At 48.0% G+C, this 18362-nt stretch overlaps 1 protein-coding gene and 1 long non-coding RNA gene across 5 annotated transcripts in view; one reads left to right on the forward strand and one right to left on the reverse strand.

The window, feature by feature from the left end:
- Nucleotides 1-18362, forward strand: part of PHF21B (PHD finger protein 21B) — a 163418-nt gene that overhangs the window by 86986 nt on the left and 58070 nt on the right. The window lies entirely within an intron of this gene.
- Nucleotides 6276-8503, reverse strand: LOC142360537 (uncharacterized). The gene is made up of 2 exons (XR_012763141.1): nucleotides 8368-8503; nucleotides 6276-7929 (listed from the first exon to the last, which is right to left on the reverse strand). It is a non-coding gene; the product is annotated as an uncharacterized LOC142360537 (long non-coding RNA).

The following is an 18362-nucleotide window of genomic DNA, read 5'->3' on the forward strand; positions in this document are numbered from 1 at the left end:
GTCGCTCGGCCTTTGTTTTTTCAAAACGTAAATTGGAAGCACATTAGTGTTTCTATGGTGTACGCTCCGGTTTGGGGGTTTTGTGTGTTTGTTTGCAGAGAGTTGGTTTTGCTTTTTCAACATTAAATAAGCCAGATGAATCACAGAATCACAGAACGTTGGGGGTTGGCAGGGCCCTCTGTGGGTCCCCCAGCCCAACCCCCTGCCCAAGCAGGGTCACCCAGAGCAGGGGGCACAGCACCGCGTCCAGGCGGGGCTGGAATATCTCCAGAGAAGGAGACTCCACAGCCTCCCTGGGCAGCCTGGGCCAGGGCTCCGTCACCCTCAGAGGGAAGAAGTTCTTCCTCGGGTTCAGCTGGAGCTTCCTCTGCTTCAGTTTGTGCCCGTTGCCCCTTGTCCTGTCGCTGGGCACCACTGAACAGAGTCTGGCCCCGTCCTCCTGACCCCCACCCTGCAGATATTTCTAAGTATCTATTAGGTCCCCTAAATGCGGTCCTCGTGAATGCGCGGGACGGGGCAAATCCTGGGAAACTTCAGCTGGCAACAGCAAAAGGATGTGAATTCTGAGCTGCTAACGGCAAGAGGGACCCCAGCCTTGGGGCTGAGGGAGAACCCCTGTTACACAGCGGGGAGCCCCTGAAACCCTCCTCTGACCTGCCCAGAGGAAGCCTGGACGCTTTCTAGTTTGTTCAAAGTGAGACCAAGCCGAAGTTTTCCTTGGTTGTAAGTTTGGGTTGAAAAGCAGCATTTCACAGCTGTGCAGGCGGAGCCGCAGCCTTGCCGCTCCGGCCCGGATCCAGAGCACTGTGCACCCCTTCCGAAGGGTGGCGGGGGCTTCGGTGCGGGCTGCGTCTGGCTGTTGGCAGGTTACTGTGCGGTTTTTCTTGGGATTGCGGGAGAGAATAGAGATCCATCCATCAAATAAAAGAGGAATCTTCCTTGAAGGTCTTCTGGGAGGGGTTTAGCCCACATGCATGATATTTAATTTTCTGGTTGCATGTATGCAGCGTACGTGCCAGTGGGCACGTGTGACTGTTGCAAGTTTTAAAAGCTCCGTTCCTGACAGAAAAGCAGACTAATTAACAGGAGTAAGAGACAAAATGCCAGCTTGTAGATTTGTTTCCCCTGCAGAAATCGGCCCCCCTGTTAGACTGCTCCTTCTTGATCTGATGTAACGAGAAGAGAGAGTCAGCTGTGAATCAAGCGCCTTGTTCTCATTGCCTTGATCATTGACACGGTTTGAGAGAGAGGAAGGAGGAGGGATTATTTGTGAGGTTATTAAAAAAGAAAACCCCTAGCTCCCCCTCCTCCTCTCCTTCAAGATGCGCAGGCACTTCCAGAATGTTCCATAATATGAATCTGACTTTTCTCATTACCCATCGTCGTCTTTCCCCCCTACTCCTTGTTCGTTAAAAAGTGCTGTTGACAAGTCACTAAGCAGATAATCCCGGGCTTGGACGACTGGGTTGCCAGTTAGCAATACGGTTGAAAACGCCTTGTTTTTCTTGGTCAGCGAGCTGTTATAATGGGTTCAGAAATTAAAGGCTAATTGCAGTCGAGTGAATATGTGCTTTTCTAAGGCCACTGTTACCGTTGTTAGAGCATGTACCGGTTTGGAAAATTCTCTCTTTACACAAATCTGCTAATTCTTCATTGCCGCCCTGCCCTGGAAAGCAGCCACGCCGAGAGCTGTGGCCACCTCAGACTGGTGAGCTGGGCTGGGGGGTTTAAATGTTGCCTGTCGTCACGTTCCTGAGTGGTGATTTTGCTTGCAGGGTTGCACAAGTTTGTTCACGCAAGGTTCATGTTGTAACCGATCCCTTGTGAAATAATATTAGGCATCGATGTTCTCGTTACGGTACCAAGGAGACAGGGAGCTTGGTTGTCTTCAGAGCGTTAGCAAGAAAGAGGAGGGGAGATTTGGTAGTGGAAAAAGTTTAGCTTTTGTGTGCTGCAGTATCACACCAGTGACACTGACGGAAGCCCTTCCTGCAGAACGTGGCTGGTTGGAAAATCCAAAGCCGTTGCACCTTAATGGAAAGACTGTTTCATTATTTCCCGGCATTTGCTCTCTTTCTAATTAATGTCATACACAGAAGGGGTAATCATTCAGCCATCTTTCTAGCTTGAAAAGAGTCAAAGATTAAAAACCAAACAATTACCCAACGTAATTAATTTGAGAGAGGATTTTGGGGGGCATGTTTGGGGGAGGAGGGGGGCTGTTCCCCTCTTCTGTTCCAGGCAGTGTTTGTCATTCTTTGGCAGGAACGACTGATTTATTGCCCGACTCTCCAAGCTGGCGGCATAGGGGGTGGCTTTCATTCCCCCCCCCGCCGCCCAAACTCTTCTGATGTGCTGTGTGTTTGTTTGGGAGGTGAAAGGAGGGGGGAAGGGAGGAGGTTATGTGTTTCTGACCTGCTTTACTGCTTTTCGACTGGAAGTAAATTAATGCACGCACTCGATTCCCCTCTGCTGTGCTGATTGGATCCGTGTGCCGATTAAATATTGCACACTGGTAGAGGGATGCTGAAAGCACTCAGCTGGCAATGCGGTGTGGACAGCAGTGCTACAGTAACTGACTGTAACCTGAAAGTCAAACAAAACCCCCAGTTTGCTGCAGTTTTGATTAGAACGAGTTTCACTTTGAATTGAAATCCTCGAGCCTGCTGCAGGGATGGCTAATTAACTGAGATCTGATAGAGGGGAAGGAAGACGTTCTTACTTCTAATCGCAGGCAGGCAGGACGTTGTCAAAAAAAGAAGGAAAGAGAAAGAAAAAGAAGAAACCAACAGACAAAAGAAGCCCTTATAAAAATAATAACGTTGAGGTTGTACGTGAGCCCGCGTGAAGCCCCCTGCCCGTGTTCCACGCTCGCCCCTTCGCCTGGCGTCCGCCCCGGGAAGGGTGGCCGGGGCGCGTCCCGGGTTTCCTTCAGAACTTTTTTGATCCTCCTGACAAAAACGAACACCCAAGTCCCACCTAGGCAGGCAGTCGCTCCCTCCTCGTTTATTAATTGCCCTTTTGGGGGTGTCTGTTAGGAGAGGCTGGGGGACACAGACACGCATAGGAGGAGGAAGAGGAAGGCTCCCTGCCGCCGGGTACCGCACTCCATCCCACGCTGCGGTGACCCCCTCCCTGGGGGTTATGAAAAATACTTCTGCTGAGCAATTTCTCCTCCCTCCCCTCCTTTCTCCCCCTCTCTTCCCCCACCCCAGCTCGGGAGAGCGCTTGCATCAAACTGACAGGTCGCTTACCCAGAGACTGGCAGGAGGAACTACCCCAGCCTTCCTCCTCCTCCTCCTCGGCTGCACGTCTTGCACACAGTCGCATTGAAATACAGTGTTTCGGGAGCAGCGCACAGAACTTGTCCGTGCGAGAGCCTTCATCCTTGGCTGTATGACAACACGCTTTGCTGTCGTCCCCTTGGGCACAGGCAACCCGGTGCCCCACGGCGGTATTTTTGGTGGGAGTCCAGGGACAGGGAATAAACACAAACAGCCCACAGAATCACAGAATCACAGAATAGTAGGGGTTGGAAGGGACCTCTGTGGGTCATCTAGTCCAACCCCCCTGCCCAAGCAGGGTCACCTACAGCAGGCTGCACAGGACCTTGTCCAGGCGGGGCTGGAATATCTCCAGAGAAGGAGACTCCACAGCCTCCCTGGGCAGCCTGGGCCAGGGCTCCGTCACCCTCAGAGGGAAGAAGTTCTTTCTCGAGTTCAGACGGAACTTCCTGTGCCTCAGTTTGTGCCCGTTGCCCCTTGTCCTGGACATTGCCCAGGGAGCCTTTTGCCTCCACCGTGCTCCTGTGTGGCCAGAGCCCTGCTCGTTTCTGTTCCAGGGGTCCGTTTGTGACTTCAGGTGCGGAGGAGGCAGGGCCAGCCGTGTGTGCGAGTGGCATCTTGGAAAGACGTGAGAAATTCGTGGAAATTCATGGCGTTGTACCAAAGTCCCAAGGCGCTGTGCTGAAGGGCAGGGGCTGGTGGCCTGTTTGCGATGCATTTGCGTGTTGTCACTCTTCAAATATTAAATATTCCATTGTTCAGGAGAGTTTTATTGTGACAATTGAGTGAATGAACAGAGGTCACGGCCCTCGCTGCTGGAGAAGTCTGCTCAGCTGGTTTGCATGCAGGGCCTTAGACGAATGTTAAATTTTTAACTGACAAGCCATCATTTTGTTTTGAAAGTGGACTGCCAGTCTTCTTCAGGCTAAATAAACTCTTGGGGTGATGCCAAATGTTTTCTCTTAGCCATGGGGCTGCTAGGGAAAAGAACTGATACTGCTCTGGAAACAACGGCAGTTTTTCACAGTGGAACGGCTGTGTCAGGAGAGCATGGTTCTGGAGGGGTTAATGGACTCAAGTCTCCATCTACAGCACGTAGGTTTTAAAATGTAAATGTGATGGACAGTGAATTTTAGGTCCTTTTTACACAGGTCTCATATTTTACTAAGAACACGTGAAGGTTTGTCGAGAGGCGTGCATCTAGTTGAAACCACTGCTGCGTCGAAGAGCGGCCGGTAGCTGCGTGCTCCTCCACTGCAGAATGGGGCCATGTCCTTAGCTGAGACATATGTGCAAGGTGGAGTTGGCATGGCATTGGTAAGGGTTTGAAGACGTGATGTAAGCTGCAGCTGAGTAAAACGAAGGAACCGAAACCTTAAAGTGACGCCGTCGGTGCGACGTCTGGCTGGAGTCTGTGCGCGCGCGCGTACGGGGACCGTATTGCTCAGTGCCCGTATCACAGCAGCCTTCAAATCCGTGCTCCCTTTGCGCTTCCCGTTTCTTTACTCGCTGAGCAGAATGATTCGTGGTACGTGATGGGAGAAGTAGCATTTGAGTAACTGCTCGTAGGGGAGGCTGAAACTGTTGCCCGGTTGCCTTCTCACCGGCAAACCTTTACAGCACAGCCCTCGATATGAAGGAGGGGCTGGGGGGAGGTCTGACATCTACAAATAACTGGAAAGGCCAGAGTTATTTCGATAGGTATGGAGAAAATATTACCTCTGCTTTGAATAGTTTGAGACCGTGCCACGTACAAGATGGGAAATCATAAAGAAGCGGCAGCTTTCCAGCCCGTTGCGGCGCGTTTGCGTGTGACTGGCATGCGTATTTCCAGCTCCGGTTTGCCCGTGGCATCCTGCAGTGACAAAGTTGTGCTGCTGTTGGAAAGGCACCGCTTCAGAACTGGTGTGTTGTGAGGACTGTTCTGCTGTGGATGAGAAGCAGCGACCTGCTTTCCAGGATTTAAAGCCAGTATTTTTTTCTATTTTTTTTTTCTTTCTTTTGGCTCTTCATTATATCAGCACGTTTTCAGCTGCAGTGTCCAAAGCTTGCTTAGTTTCTTATTATTCATCATTCCAAAAATGTCAGAGAATAGGTTATGCTGACTGATTCTCAAAATGCAGATTTTCTCTCTCTGTAAAAACCAAGACTATTCTTTTAATTAATCTGGCAGAAATAGAATACAGCAGATGTAGGTTTTGTTGAGTATTTTTTTAATCTCTCATATCATCTTTGTTTCTGCCAACAGTCCTTTATCAATGTCTCATGGGGTTATAAAATAAAAATGGTTGTTGTTGCAAAGAAAAAAATGCGTAATAGCTTATCATAGCTCATCTCCTAACTAACACAATCTGGTTAAGGGGGGTATTTCCGAAGTTTGGGTAGGTACATTGTCAGAAAATTAATAAATGAGAGACAGAAGAGATACTGTCGCTGCTTTTCCCCAAACAGTTATTTTTCTGTAACTGTCTTTTGGAAGCTGATCTTGAGCACCTGATCCTTTGTATGTGCTTCCATATTTAGTTTTTAAAATCTGCAGTTATTTAAATGAATTTAGCACAGCATTATTCCCTGGGGAAGATGGCTGGCATGGACCGATTGGTCCTTGCAAGCCTGTCACAGGGACACAATTTTTTCCCTGTATTTACTTAGAAAAGCCCCCAGACCTAAACTAAAATGAAAGTTTTCCATTAGGAGATGAATGTTCAACAGTGCAAATGGGACGGTTGGTAGTTTGAGTAGTGATTTTGTTTGGTTGCACCATTTCTGCTTTTTCACTTGGTACAATTTGCAGTTTTGGAACAAGATAAAAAGCAGTTACTTCCTACTGAATTGTGTCAGGAAAGGCATAATTTACTCCTGCTTATTTACTTGCTTTTTCCACTGGGCTGCTAAAGGTTGTAGATCTTTTGGGATCGTGGAGTTTTGTTTGCGTGGATGTTTTCTGTTGCTCAACGGCCGGAGAGAAAAGCAAAGCTATACTAATGCCACTAGAATATTACATGCCAGGAGTTTTATTGAAGTGAAAATACAAAATTAGTAAAGTAACACTGAGTATTTCTGTGAGAAGTTTTCCATTCAGTAATCTAAATGTTCACATGTCTGAGGACAAACGTTAAAAGACATTTCATCAACACAGCGACCTGTCAGGGACAGCGAACGCTCTCAGTTTCACAGAAAAAGGAACGCTGGCACTACCGCTGTCAGCAGCGGAGCTGGGATTTCACTCCTGGACCAGCTCCACTCAGGTGATGGATTTATAGCACGGTAACAGCCTCTTCCAACAGCCTGCGAGCTTCCCGAGTTCTTCGCATGACAGAAATCAAAGCAGAAATGCAACCGCAAAGATGAAGTCCGAATCGGAAAGCTTTGTATTTTTGTACGGGTTAAGACGGCACTGCCCGAGGAGGTTTCCAGCAGAGCTGGGGAGAGGTGGTGGTCAGCTCTCCTACAGACAGTCCTTTTGCATCAGTAGCAGCACACCAGTGCAAGCAATACCAGTGGAAAATGGTATTACAACAAAACAGAGAAATAGTGATTTTATAGAATTTTGTCATCAGCAACTTTTTCCACCTACATAAAACGCACCTGAGCTTCCTGGCTTTCACTTGAGTACTTTTAAACTAACTAACATACAGGTGAATTTCTGCACTGAAAGAGAAGTTCTTTCCTCTTCAGAACATCTGTGACACGCAACAGCACTAAGGAAAATACTGCCTGTGCTTCCTTGGCATGACTATTAGTTTAACGAAGAATAAAAGGTAAAGGCAAAAATGACCAAAGCTTAAAACAATTTATATGAAGTCACGATTACTCGAATAATGCTGACATTAGAAAAGTAATTTCTGTATATTAAAAAATGAAGGAAGTATCTCTGATAAAGTGCACGCTTGCTATTTCACATCAACACAAAAACTACAGTTCCCGGAGCAAACAAACTTGGCAAGTAAAGCTTTGCAGCCTTCAAGCGAGGGATGGGTTTGAAGGTAAGAAGGAAGGTACGTTGTTAGCAGTCCGTCAGTTTTGGGCTTCTACTGTATGCCCAGAAGCAGGATTTTCAGCCTTGATTCTGGAAAGAACTACCCACACCTGTGACTTTATACACACACATATATATGCGCTGTATTTTAAACAGAGAAGCTGACAAGGAAAATCTTAATGCCTTTAACGGCACAGCAGCAGACGCGGGCAGGCAGCGCAGCTCCCTGGAAGGCTGCACGTTGGATGTCACCGCGCTGGAGCCGACAGGGCCGCTCAGCCAACGCAGCTGAGCGCGGGCAGAAGTCTCTGCAGGACGAAGTACCTTGGATGGCAACTCTTGTAAAAAAATGAGATGTTTAAGTCTTTCGAAGTATCCAAAGAGGCTTGAACCAGTGGTTTTTTTCCGCGTGTGCCCCGCCTGCCTAGGCAGCACTCACCAGAACAGCTTCTGAGCTCAGTTAAAGTGCAGCAGCTTCATCGAAGTTTCTTTTCGAGAGCATTTTACGCAGACGCTGGCGTTTGCCTCACGGCCGCTTCCCGGTGCCTGCAGAAACCTCAAGGCCTTGGAGGAGATGCCGTGACAAGACCACAGTCCCTGCGCTCCCGTCACAGCGTGGCCACGCTGGGGCAGTTTAAAAGTACAACTGCTCGGAGAGACGGAGAGCTGCGAGACAGCGCGGGTGTCGGGCGGAAAGGTCAGCTTGGGAAAAACCCCAACAACCACAAAACCCGCTGGAAAAACGGTGGAAGAGCAGGAAGGGAGGGAGGGGGAAAAAGTTAAAGGGGGGAAGAAAAACCCCAGTGCAAAGTGAGGCGGGGTGAGGGGACCCGAGGAGCAGCCAAGCGCTGAGGTGAGGCAGGGCGCGTACGGGACTGCGGACCGGCGGGGGCTGAAAATAACGTTTTTTAAGCTTTTTATTGCCATTAACGAAAGCCGCGGCGTTATCTCGACCCGCACCGGGAGCGTTGGTTCCGGGCACAAACGGACGTGAAAGGAAAGGGGGAAAAAAAACCAAAGACGACTTGGAAAGCCCCGAGCGAAATGGCGGGCGAAACCCCCCGCCCGCCTCCCCCCCCCAGAAACCCGCGGGAGCGAACGAACCCCGATCCCGGCCGCGGCCCGGCGGGGGGTGAGGCCGCCGCTCCTCGCTCCCCTGCTCTCCCCGGCGGAAGCTGGCGGGCGGCGGCGTCCCGGCGCTCCTCAGGGCACCCGGCGGCCGCGGGCAGGGCCCGGCCGCCCCCGTCCCGCCGGCCGAGGCCCCCGTCGCGGTGGTAGCGGCGGGCCGGGAGCCCCCGCGGAGCGCGGCCAAGGTAAGGCCTGAGGGGGCGGGGCGCCGCGGGGGGCGGGAGGGGGCGTGGCTGCGAGGGGACGGAGGGGAGGGGGGCCCTGCCCACCCCTGCGGGTGCCCCACGGTGCGGGGACTCGGCCCGCGGGCGGGTTGAGCGGGGCTCTGCTGCGGGGGGAGGCTGAGGGAGCCGGGCTGGTTCCGCCCGGGGAAGGGAAGGCTGCGAGGGGACCTGGAGAGCGGGACAGAGGGGAACCTGATGAGGTGCAACACGGGCAAGGGCAGGCTGCGCAGGACCTTGTCCAGGCGGGACTGGAACATCTCCAGAGAAGGAGACTCCACAGCTCCCTCAGCCTCTCCTCCTAGGAGAGATGCTCCAGTCCCCTCCTCATCCTCGCAGCCCTCCGCTGGACTCTCTCCAGTAGCTCCTCATCTTTCTTGAACTGGGGAGCCCAGCACTGGACACAGCACTGCAGATGGGGCCTCACCAGGGCAGAGCAGATGGGGCAGGAGAACCTCCCTTACCCTGCTGGCCACGCTCCGGACCCCCTTGCTTTCCAAACCCCTTCTCAGAGAGGAGCCTCGGTGAGGCTGAAGCCACTCCTGGTCCCAGACTTGGTCAGCGGTTCGTGTCTAAGGGGTGAACTGTGCTGCCAGGGACCTTCGCTGAAACAGCCTGGCAAAGTTGAACCCATGGGTGAGTTGTTCCGGCATCAGGTATCACGGATTCGGGATCGCCATTCATAAATCCACCGTCTACAAAAATTCAGCTCAAGTTAATAGTTCAGTGCTTTAGTTGGTGATATTTTCCTGGGGATACGTCTGACAAAGTCGGAGGCGCGACTCTTACCAAAAAGGCGTCCCTTCTTGGGGGGAAAGAAGAGAGGTTCAGGCCCGTTGACCGGCCCATCGGTTAAGTTTTCGTTTGGCTCCTCGTCCAAAAGAGGGTTTTCAAGTGCCAGTTTTTATACTTTTAATAAATCTTTGGCAGATCTTGGTGAGGTGGGACTAAATCCTTTATTACGTGTGAGTTGGCTCTTGGCAGAGCGCGTTGTGTCGTCAGAAGCGGGACTCAGCGGTTCGGCATGCCCTCGGGGCGGGGAGCTGAATACGTGCCTACGGGAGGCCTTCCGTGTTCTGACTGAAGCAAGGTCTGGCTGTGTGTCCATCTCATCGCCCCAGGTGTCACTTAGCTGATGGTGGTGGGCCATCACCCCTTCCTTCTGTCTGGTCAGATCAGCAAAGCTCGTTGTGGAAGTCAAACCCCTCCATTTTGTTAACTCTTTGGTGCTTGACACACGAGTCCGAGCAAGTCCTCCTTCGGCATCGACAAGTCCAGCAAGGCCTTGGACCCACCCCGGCGTGCTGTTGAGTTACCTGTGGTGCTCTCATTTGTCTTTTCAGAAGGGCGAATGGGTCCCACTCCCACCGTCCCCGTCCCTCGACGTGCGGCGGTCAGCAGTGCGTTGCAACGCGCTGGAGCAAAGCGCCGAGGCTGGTGCGCGTGTTTCTGTTCCGCGTTCTCTCAAAGCTGGAACAGTGTTTGCCCTGGCGTTACAACTTCTCTCGCAAAGAGCAGCTTCATTGTAAGCAGAAGCTTGCTGTTACTGGAATAGCATGGGGATGTTGTCCAGCATTTGGGCTTTGCCTTGGTTTTGCTAGGGGAAGAGGGTCCAGTGTTTTTCTTTAGCAATGTCTTCACATTGCAAGTTTTCAACAACTGTAGTTTTGGGTTTTAATATCTCCAATTATGGGAGTAATTTATGAAGAAGCAGCTGAGCAATGGTAAGTTTCCGAAGCCAACAACTATAGTGGTTTCATCTTTTGAGAACAGTCAGCAGGCACGGATAAAAACAATTAGAAATATTGAACTGTAAATGTAAAAAAGTGCAAGCTGACCTTTGGTCGTAAGCTGTCAGGAAGCTCAGTGCTGGATTGCATGTTAATTATCACTCTTCTACCCAAATTAAATTTGTTTTGCAAGGTTTCTTTTTCTGGTCCAGTGGAAAAAAAAATCTATTCTTGCTTCATGCTCAGTATCCTTGATTGTTCCCAGAGTGGGGATTACAAATCAATTGCAGTAACACCTTAGCTATTAGCACTCGAGTGCTGGAGGGAAATTTCATTGTTGACATTTATTAATCAGCGTTTACTCTTTTTTTTTTTTTTTGTGGCATTCTTCTGGCTCGGAAAAGTATTTTTTGCTGCTAAATTTTATGAAGTTTGTGAGATAGGGGATAACGACAGCCTTCTGCAAACTGGGTTAAGGTGGCAAGCTGATAGTAGGAAATGAGATTACTGGTGTAGTGTAGCCTATTGCTCTGCATCTGCAAAGTGAGGCAAAGGGCAGAGGCATGAAATGTAATGTTACGAGTTTCTGAACAGTGGTTTCTGCTCGAAAGCATTTAAGGGGATCAGGATACGTATACGGTCATCTTAAGTGGTATCTAAAAGGAAGAATGAAATGCTAAATTAAACTCGGCAGAAAAAAATAGGACATCAAGCACTATAATCTAAATACAGAGCTTTCTAATATAGATAGGATTAAATGTAAGTTTGTTACAGAATTTTTATTTGGGGAGCTGCGTGTCAGCGGTTTCATTTTAGGCTGTTGTTTACCCAGCAGATTTTTAAAGGGATTTTGAAATGTTGTTGGCTGTAATGGAAGCCATATCTGCATTAAAAAGTATCTAAATAAATACATGTGTAGCAGATACTGGAGGATTGTTTAGCTATTTATCACATCTTTTATTAGAGGCAGGAAACGTTGCGATATTAACAACGATTGAGATCTGTAAGCACTGGAAATTGTGAGCTCCAGAAACTAGCGCTGGATCCGCACTGTTCCTTGGCAGCCTTTCCGTGTCAGTCCGGCGTATGAGGACAGAACTGATGGAGGTGCACTGATCACAGTGTACGTGCAGGGACGTCACGAGTGCAGCTCCTTCTCCTGCTTAGAGAACTGAAGCTTAAGAGTTTCATTTGGATGAGCTGGAGCAAGTTATGTTGGCAAAAGCGGAATTTTGCTGGCATAAGCTGAATTTTGCCGGCGTGTGCTGTCTGCACGCTCGGAGTGCTTTGCCTTCAGAGAATAGCTGTTGGTATTTTGTATAGAGAATGCCCTAGAGCTACGGGATAGTTGTAGAATATCAGCATGCCTGTACCTACAAAGTACTCTTGGTATAAAGAGATTTTCATATAAACTTCTCCAATTATATTTTTATTGTAACTGTATTTATGTGGTATTTGCTATTTCCTATGCTAGCCACCATTTCCTGACTGAAAGCAGGATCTGAGGTTGCTTCGCTGAAGGACAAAGTCCCATCTGCTGTGCTGGAACGATGTACTGGGTAAAGAAAATGCCCCTCTGCTACCTCCTCATTCTCTTCTACATAGCAAAACCGAGGGCCAGCAGGCATCCCAGAACCTAGTTTGGGGAAAGCAGAAAGCCCTTTGGCCGTCTGAAAGACAGTTTGATCAGCCAGCTAGTGGGAGAACAAGCAGAGAGGGGGGCATGCAGCTGCCAGACCCCTTGGCTGCTTTTCAGGAGCTGTAGTGAAAGAAAAAAGCACTGGAACGATGTGTCTGCACCGGGCCGTGAAGCACCAGGATCCAGACACACCAAGTTGCTGCACAGAAATGCGTCGCAGAGTGGCTCTGCAGAGGTGGCCAGGGTCCTGGGAGCGGTACCCTGGGTGCTGCTCAAGGTCACCTTTGCCCCTCAGGCAGCTCCACTTCCATAGTTCCAGAGAGATGTCGTCTGCGGGTAGCTTGGCTGTCTCTGCGCAGCCCGCTGTTGCTGGCTTAGAAGTTACCCGTGACCCTGGAATGAGAGGGCTGCCAGAACTGGCTCTCACCTTGTCAACATAAACAGTATTCTCTGTATATACCTGTCGTGTAACGTGTGTGCCCTGGCCACCTACCCTAAGTCCCAGGGGCTTCTAAAATGTGAAGCAGATACTAGGTGCAGGACCGTTTGGATACTGCTGTGACAGAAGAGCTGTCTCTTGTCTGTGATCCTGGTGTGAGGCTCTGTGTGGCTCTTGGGAAGCGTCTTAGCAAGGCACTGACTCCCTGGCCAGCAGGACTCCACAGGCCAGAGCATAAAATCTGCCTCCTGCTCCTCTCCGTGCTTTCCTGCCGACACGTGTATTCCTGGGTCAGCTGGAGAACAGTCTGGCGAGCTTCCCCGTGCACATGTGCTGTTGTGTCTGGGGGCTTCTCTATACAGGGAGGTTATTTCAAAGTGAAATAGAGTATGAGGATTTTCAGTATTATGAATTCTTGGCAAGATAGTAAACTGTTCTCCCCAAATGCTTAATGAACTCCACAGCTCAAGGAACTACTTGTATCCGTGTCTAGATTGAGCAGGCTACATGGGTATCCGTTGTTTTTCAGGAAAGAGTGGTTTTTATACATGTAAGAGGTTGCTCGTATATACTTCTTAGCCATCTGTATATTCAGTGTACTAGAAAAAACTGCATTCCAGAAGTTTAAGAACATACCTCTGTCTGTGATGGCCATTTTTCAGAATAATTTATTTGTAGAATGATTTATTACCTTTCTCTTCACCATCCCACTTAATGTGCTCCACTGCTCTCTGTAAAAGTGCTGCCTCCATAACTGGAAATCCACCTGCGTGTATGACCTAGTCTTTTTGACTTTTATTTATTATTTGTATTGCAGTAGTACTTAGAGGTTTATTCATAGATATATTCATCTGTATTGGTATCTGTGGCTATATATAGCTTTTTTCTATGATCCATGTTACCACAGTGTCTGAGTACATGGCGACAAATTTATCCTCACAATATGGAGTTGTTATGACTAAGGTGCTATTATTCCACATTTTGCTGTTGGAAAACTGAGAAGTAAAGGATCTGTTTGTGCTTCTTCACAGGGCTGCCTTAGGCAGGATCTCTGTACTGGCAGCCACACCACTGGCCGTTGCAGTCGTCGTGAGAATGCCTCAGACACGTCCATGCTGCCCACAGCATCCTTGGGAACAAGACCTGTCCCACAAGTCCTTGGAGCATGCTACGGCCTTTGCTTTAGCTCTTGCCATAGCTCTTTACCGATCTCCCTCATACTTACTCCGTGGTCTGCTGCGCAGTCTTCAGCATCCACGTTGATCTCAGTGTGCAAGATGCAGGCACAAATGAGAACTAGTGAGCAAGGAGGGGCGAAAGAAAGATCCGGAGGCTCTGCACAGGTCTAGGGGAGGGGAAAAATGAAGACATTGCGTTATGGATTATGACTACCATGGTCATTTTGGCAATCTACAGGAAGACCGGCAGTCTTGTTGGCATCAGAAGTATACCAGGCTGTCTGTAAAGTACCAAAAAAAGTCGTTGCATTTCTGGAGCCCATGGCTTCTGGTCTTACCATCACAACAGTTACATCTTTCTCGAGGTATGAGCTGATCAGCAATGGCTCGTGAGTTTCAAGATGTTGAAGAGTTTAGTTGAGGGCTTACTTGAACTTCATTTTATCTGGCAGTGTGCTGGTTTCTGGATGTCTCTCCTGGAGCAGACAAGTGATTGCTCTGTGTGGGTGACAGTTCCTACTGACTTTCCCCAAATTGTGCTGTTCTTTACAATCTCCTCAAATGCGAAGCAGGAGCTGAGTCTCCTGCCAGGGCCAAATTAACACTCTGACTTACCTGCTTCTGCCAGTTTGTGAGGGCAACTTGGTGTGGTAACAGTGTTCTATTAGAAATAACTGTACAGGAGAGAACTGCATAGAAAGCCTGTGGCAGGGAGATTCTGAACAGGCAGGCCCAAGGATGAGGTTGTTGTGCTACTGCCGGTGCCATCATGCCCATGGGTTCATAAACCAGAGGGTTCGTAAACCAGAGTTATTGTAGACAGAGGAATCGTGAAGTGTGGTCCTACTAGACAGTGTTAAGAGGAACCTGCAGAGAGCTCTGAAGGACCAAATACTTCTCTGGGATCCCACTTGTGGGATCTGCTGTGAAGAACAGTAGCGTAGATAGGGAATTTTGTGTCAAGAACTTTGCAAAGATTGTGACAGGCAGAGATGGAGACCGAGATTCTCTGAAGTGTTCCCTGTCCTAAATTCCTCTGGAAATTCTACTTGTGGTACCTAGGACCAAGTGTCTTGCCTGGGGGCACACAGGTCCCCTGATAGAGCAGAGAGTTGAGGCAGAGTCTTATTAGCATATTAACTACTTGATTAGCCTTCCTGTCTGGTCTCCATGGCAGACACTAAAGGCATAGCTGTTGGAGGGAGCGTCTGCTAAAGTGCATGTCGTGCAAGCAGGCAAGGCAAAATTTGTGAGGGAACCAGAGTGCAGAGAGCTGAAGTTGACTTGTGGGGTCACGCAGCAGCAGAAAGCCCAGATTCATCCATCACAGTCCCGCTGTTTGTCCGGTGGACCACACCTCTCAGGCTTTCTGAAGGATGTCAGCCACACTGTGAGTACGAGTACGGTGAAGACATTGGATTCATTTAGTTTTGGACCTCAAAGGGTTCAATATCACGTATTCAGTCTCCTGGATCATCCTTTGATAGCTTTTCGGGAGATACTTGTAAATGTCGAAGAGGAGAGGTGGCTCAGCCAAACTAAATTAAGAATAATAATAAAGAAGAAGTCAAGGAGAGGGGGAACCCCAAGGATTCACAGCCCCACGCACCATCCAGTGATCCATTCTGTCACTGGAGCTTTACCAACTTTTAACTCTACCATTAGAATGTTGTAAAGAGCATGGTAATTTTAGGAAATGGATTATAGAGTATGTGTGACAGATTCTGCTTGTATTTACACCATCTTAATTTCAGGTTTATTAAGGGAGGTACATGAATTTACTCCATATTTAATATGGGTAGCTAACAGCAGGATTTGGCCATACTACTCTGATATGTACTGCGTAAAAGCACTTTAAAATTTGTATTTCTTGCTAAATAGCATAAAATTACATCCTTTCAGGTTAATTAAACCATCTTGCAATGCTGGTTGCTGTTGATGGGGTATTTAAATGTCAGATTCGGAATAAGCACTTATGCTTCCTGATTATAAATGACTTCCCTTTAAATATCCCAGACGTGCGTATATGGTCAATCCCTCTAAAGTGCCTGGCGTTCTGCTGTTCTCAATCTGCATTTTCATTTGGTCTACAATAGGGTCAAACACCCACTGGTATCAAAGACTGAATAAAGACTCTCAGCAACTGAATAAAACCTGATTAGGACCAACACGGTATTCCTTACATCGCCACAAATTTCCAGTGAAGCCGGTGGAGTATTCAGCGGGAACGGAGAAGCAGAGGTGGCCTTACACTGCCTGTCTGATGGCTGGTGTTGGGAGAGTCTGGGAGCAACCCTTCCAAATTTGCTTCCGTGGGGACTGGCGAACAAACACCACGCTGCAAGAACTGAAACGACCAGGAAACCATGGCAAGTCCCGATTTTGGAGCAGGTACTATGGTTCTGTCCTCTGCAACCTTCGTGTCCCTGAACATCCCCTCTGCAGCTTCACGTGAAAATGGGGTGTAGGTATGGATGTGCTGCTTCAGCGTTTATGGAACGGGTTTGTCTCCTGCGAGTGTCTGGGAGGAGTCTCCACCGAGGAGCACAAGCAGAAGGAGATCAACTAAAACCACTTTCATGTTGTTGATGATTCCTGAGAGTGCAGCAGAAGGACGGAGCTCTCAGCCTGTTTGTATATCTAGGTCTTTATAGCCAGAAGTAATTAATTGGCCTGTGTATAGGGAACCAGACAAAAGAGACCGGGTTAGAGGAGGGAAACGCGATTGCTTGAATTCATGCCTTTTCTTGGGAGCTATTTTAACTTCCTAATAAGAGAAGTCTTAAAATGTAGGAATATAGAGGCAGTCCCCTTATGGAAGTTTCTGTGATATTTTTATACATGCCTATATATCGTCCGTGTAAGCAAAGTTCCGAGTGCCTTGTTCTAATGCTGAGACTTTACAGCACATGATTGTTTTGACGCTGATCGGAGTAGCTCCCATGGAGAGCTTTGATTCACTTCAGAAAACCAAAGAATGTTCTAAAAATGGTAACATACTGTAGCCATTTCATTGTAATTGGAGGCTGTCTGTGCCGCACGGAAATTACCAGGCAAGCGCTCTTGGAAATGTCAGAATTTTCAAGTTAGTTCTATTTAACACGGGGGAGCGAGAATGCAAGGGGATGGATAGAAAATGTGAGGGCTGCGTGACTCAAACCTGAAGTGCAGTTTGTAGTAATGAAAGATGATCAGCTTTGAGGCGGGGAAATAGTCTCTTAGGTTTTCTAAATTACAGGATGCATAAAAACATGCACTTATTCTACATGTGCTGTTACTTTAATAAAAGGCACCACTTTAGGAAATGAAAGGCTTTGGAATGTCGCCAAACATCTTAGTTCTGTTTATCGTCAAAAGGTGGGTTTTTTCCATTATCTGTAGAGTTCGTGGGGCAGTTGAATAATTTGGAGGAATTTGAGTGTTTGATACCAGACTGCACACTCTGTATTTATCTGCTTTCAATGTTCACATTGCAGATACAAGCAGGAGAAGATTTCCTGTCGGTGTTACAACTGTGTCGGGATTTGGCAGTTGGTCTGCTACGAATCTCATAGAGTGCATTTGTGTCTATATGTAAATTAATTGGAAAACTGTGTCAGAAAATACTGCTTTTAGATTTTTTTTATGTATAAGTGGGGGGGGAGAGAGGGAGAGGGAGAGAGACTAGATGCTGTAAATACAGAGTGCTGATGAATGCTCGAGGAGTAAATAGAAATATCTTAGAAGACATTCATGACAGTAATAAAGGCAGCAATTTGATTTCGTCTGCGGGTAATAAACTGGTTTCACATTGCAATAAAAGTGGTGCTTATGTTATATTAATATTTATTAGCACTTACTGATGTTAGGGTTTAGTTGTTATCTTTTCCTCACATCACAGACATTTTATAAAAATTCAAGGTAAATTGCTACGCAATAAGCAGTTAGAAGTGTTTGTGTATGTGGGGGAGAGAGAGAAAAAAATCTGTCGGTGGAGATATTCCTGTTTGGAAGGGCAGAGCCTCACTGCCTAGGCAGCTGGAGAGTTGTGCTCAGAATGGTGGAGTTCTCTGAGTTCCCACCAGTTAAAGATTTGGCTCTCTGAATGCAGATTTCAGCACGTAAGCGCTGTTCTGCTGTTATGTCGGAACTGTTTGTATGGCTTTCCTGTTGTTTAATGCTAGATTTTTGCATTCCTTGCTGTGACTGTGTGCAGTGCCTCATAAGGGTGAGAGAGCTGGTATTACATTCGGTGGCCTTTTCTGTGTGACGTGGGAAGGATTGCGAACTTGCAGGATAATGAGTCAGAAAGTGAGCTGAGCCAAATTTACCCAGATTTGTTCATCTCTAATTTTAGAGAACAGCTGAATGGCAGGACAGTTACATTTCAATTTCCATCAGCGACAAGGACAGAGTGTTGGCGGGTGCCTGTTAACAGCTATATCGTGTGTTTTGGATACCGATAAGTGTGTGTATGGGTGGGAAAAGACTAGTTACTAACTTTTATTTATCATGAGCCTGTTTCTTCTTTCACTGCTTTTAAATCACTCTTGGGCTTGATGTTCCTTCAGTGCAGATAATTCTTGTGCAGAAGGTGTGTTGTAGTCTCGAGTCTCGTTTTTGCCTTCTGAGTGGAAGGACTTGCATTTGACTTGGATTTTTAGCATTATGAAAACCGAAACATAGACCCTTTCAAAATAAGCTGGGTACTAGGCAAGGTAAGACAAACCAACATTCTTTTTGTTGCTGTCATTGAATCAGGCTTCATTATCAGTAATTTCGGAA

This window comes from Opisthocomus hoazin, chromosome 1, assembly GCF_030867145.1.
Source record: "Opisthocomus hoazin isolate bOpiHoa1 chromosome 1, bOpiHoa1.hap1, whole genome shotgun sequence".
In the NCBI taxonomy this organism is placed as follows: Eukaryota; Metazoa; Chordata; class Aves; order Opisthocomiformes; family Opisthocomidae; genus Opisthocomus; species Opisthocomus hoazin.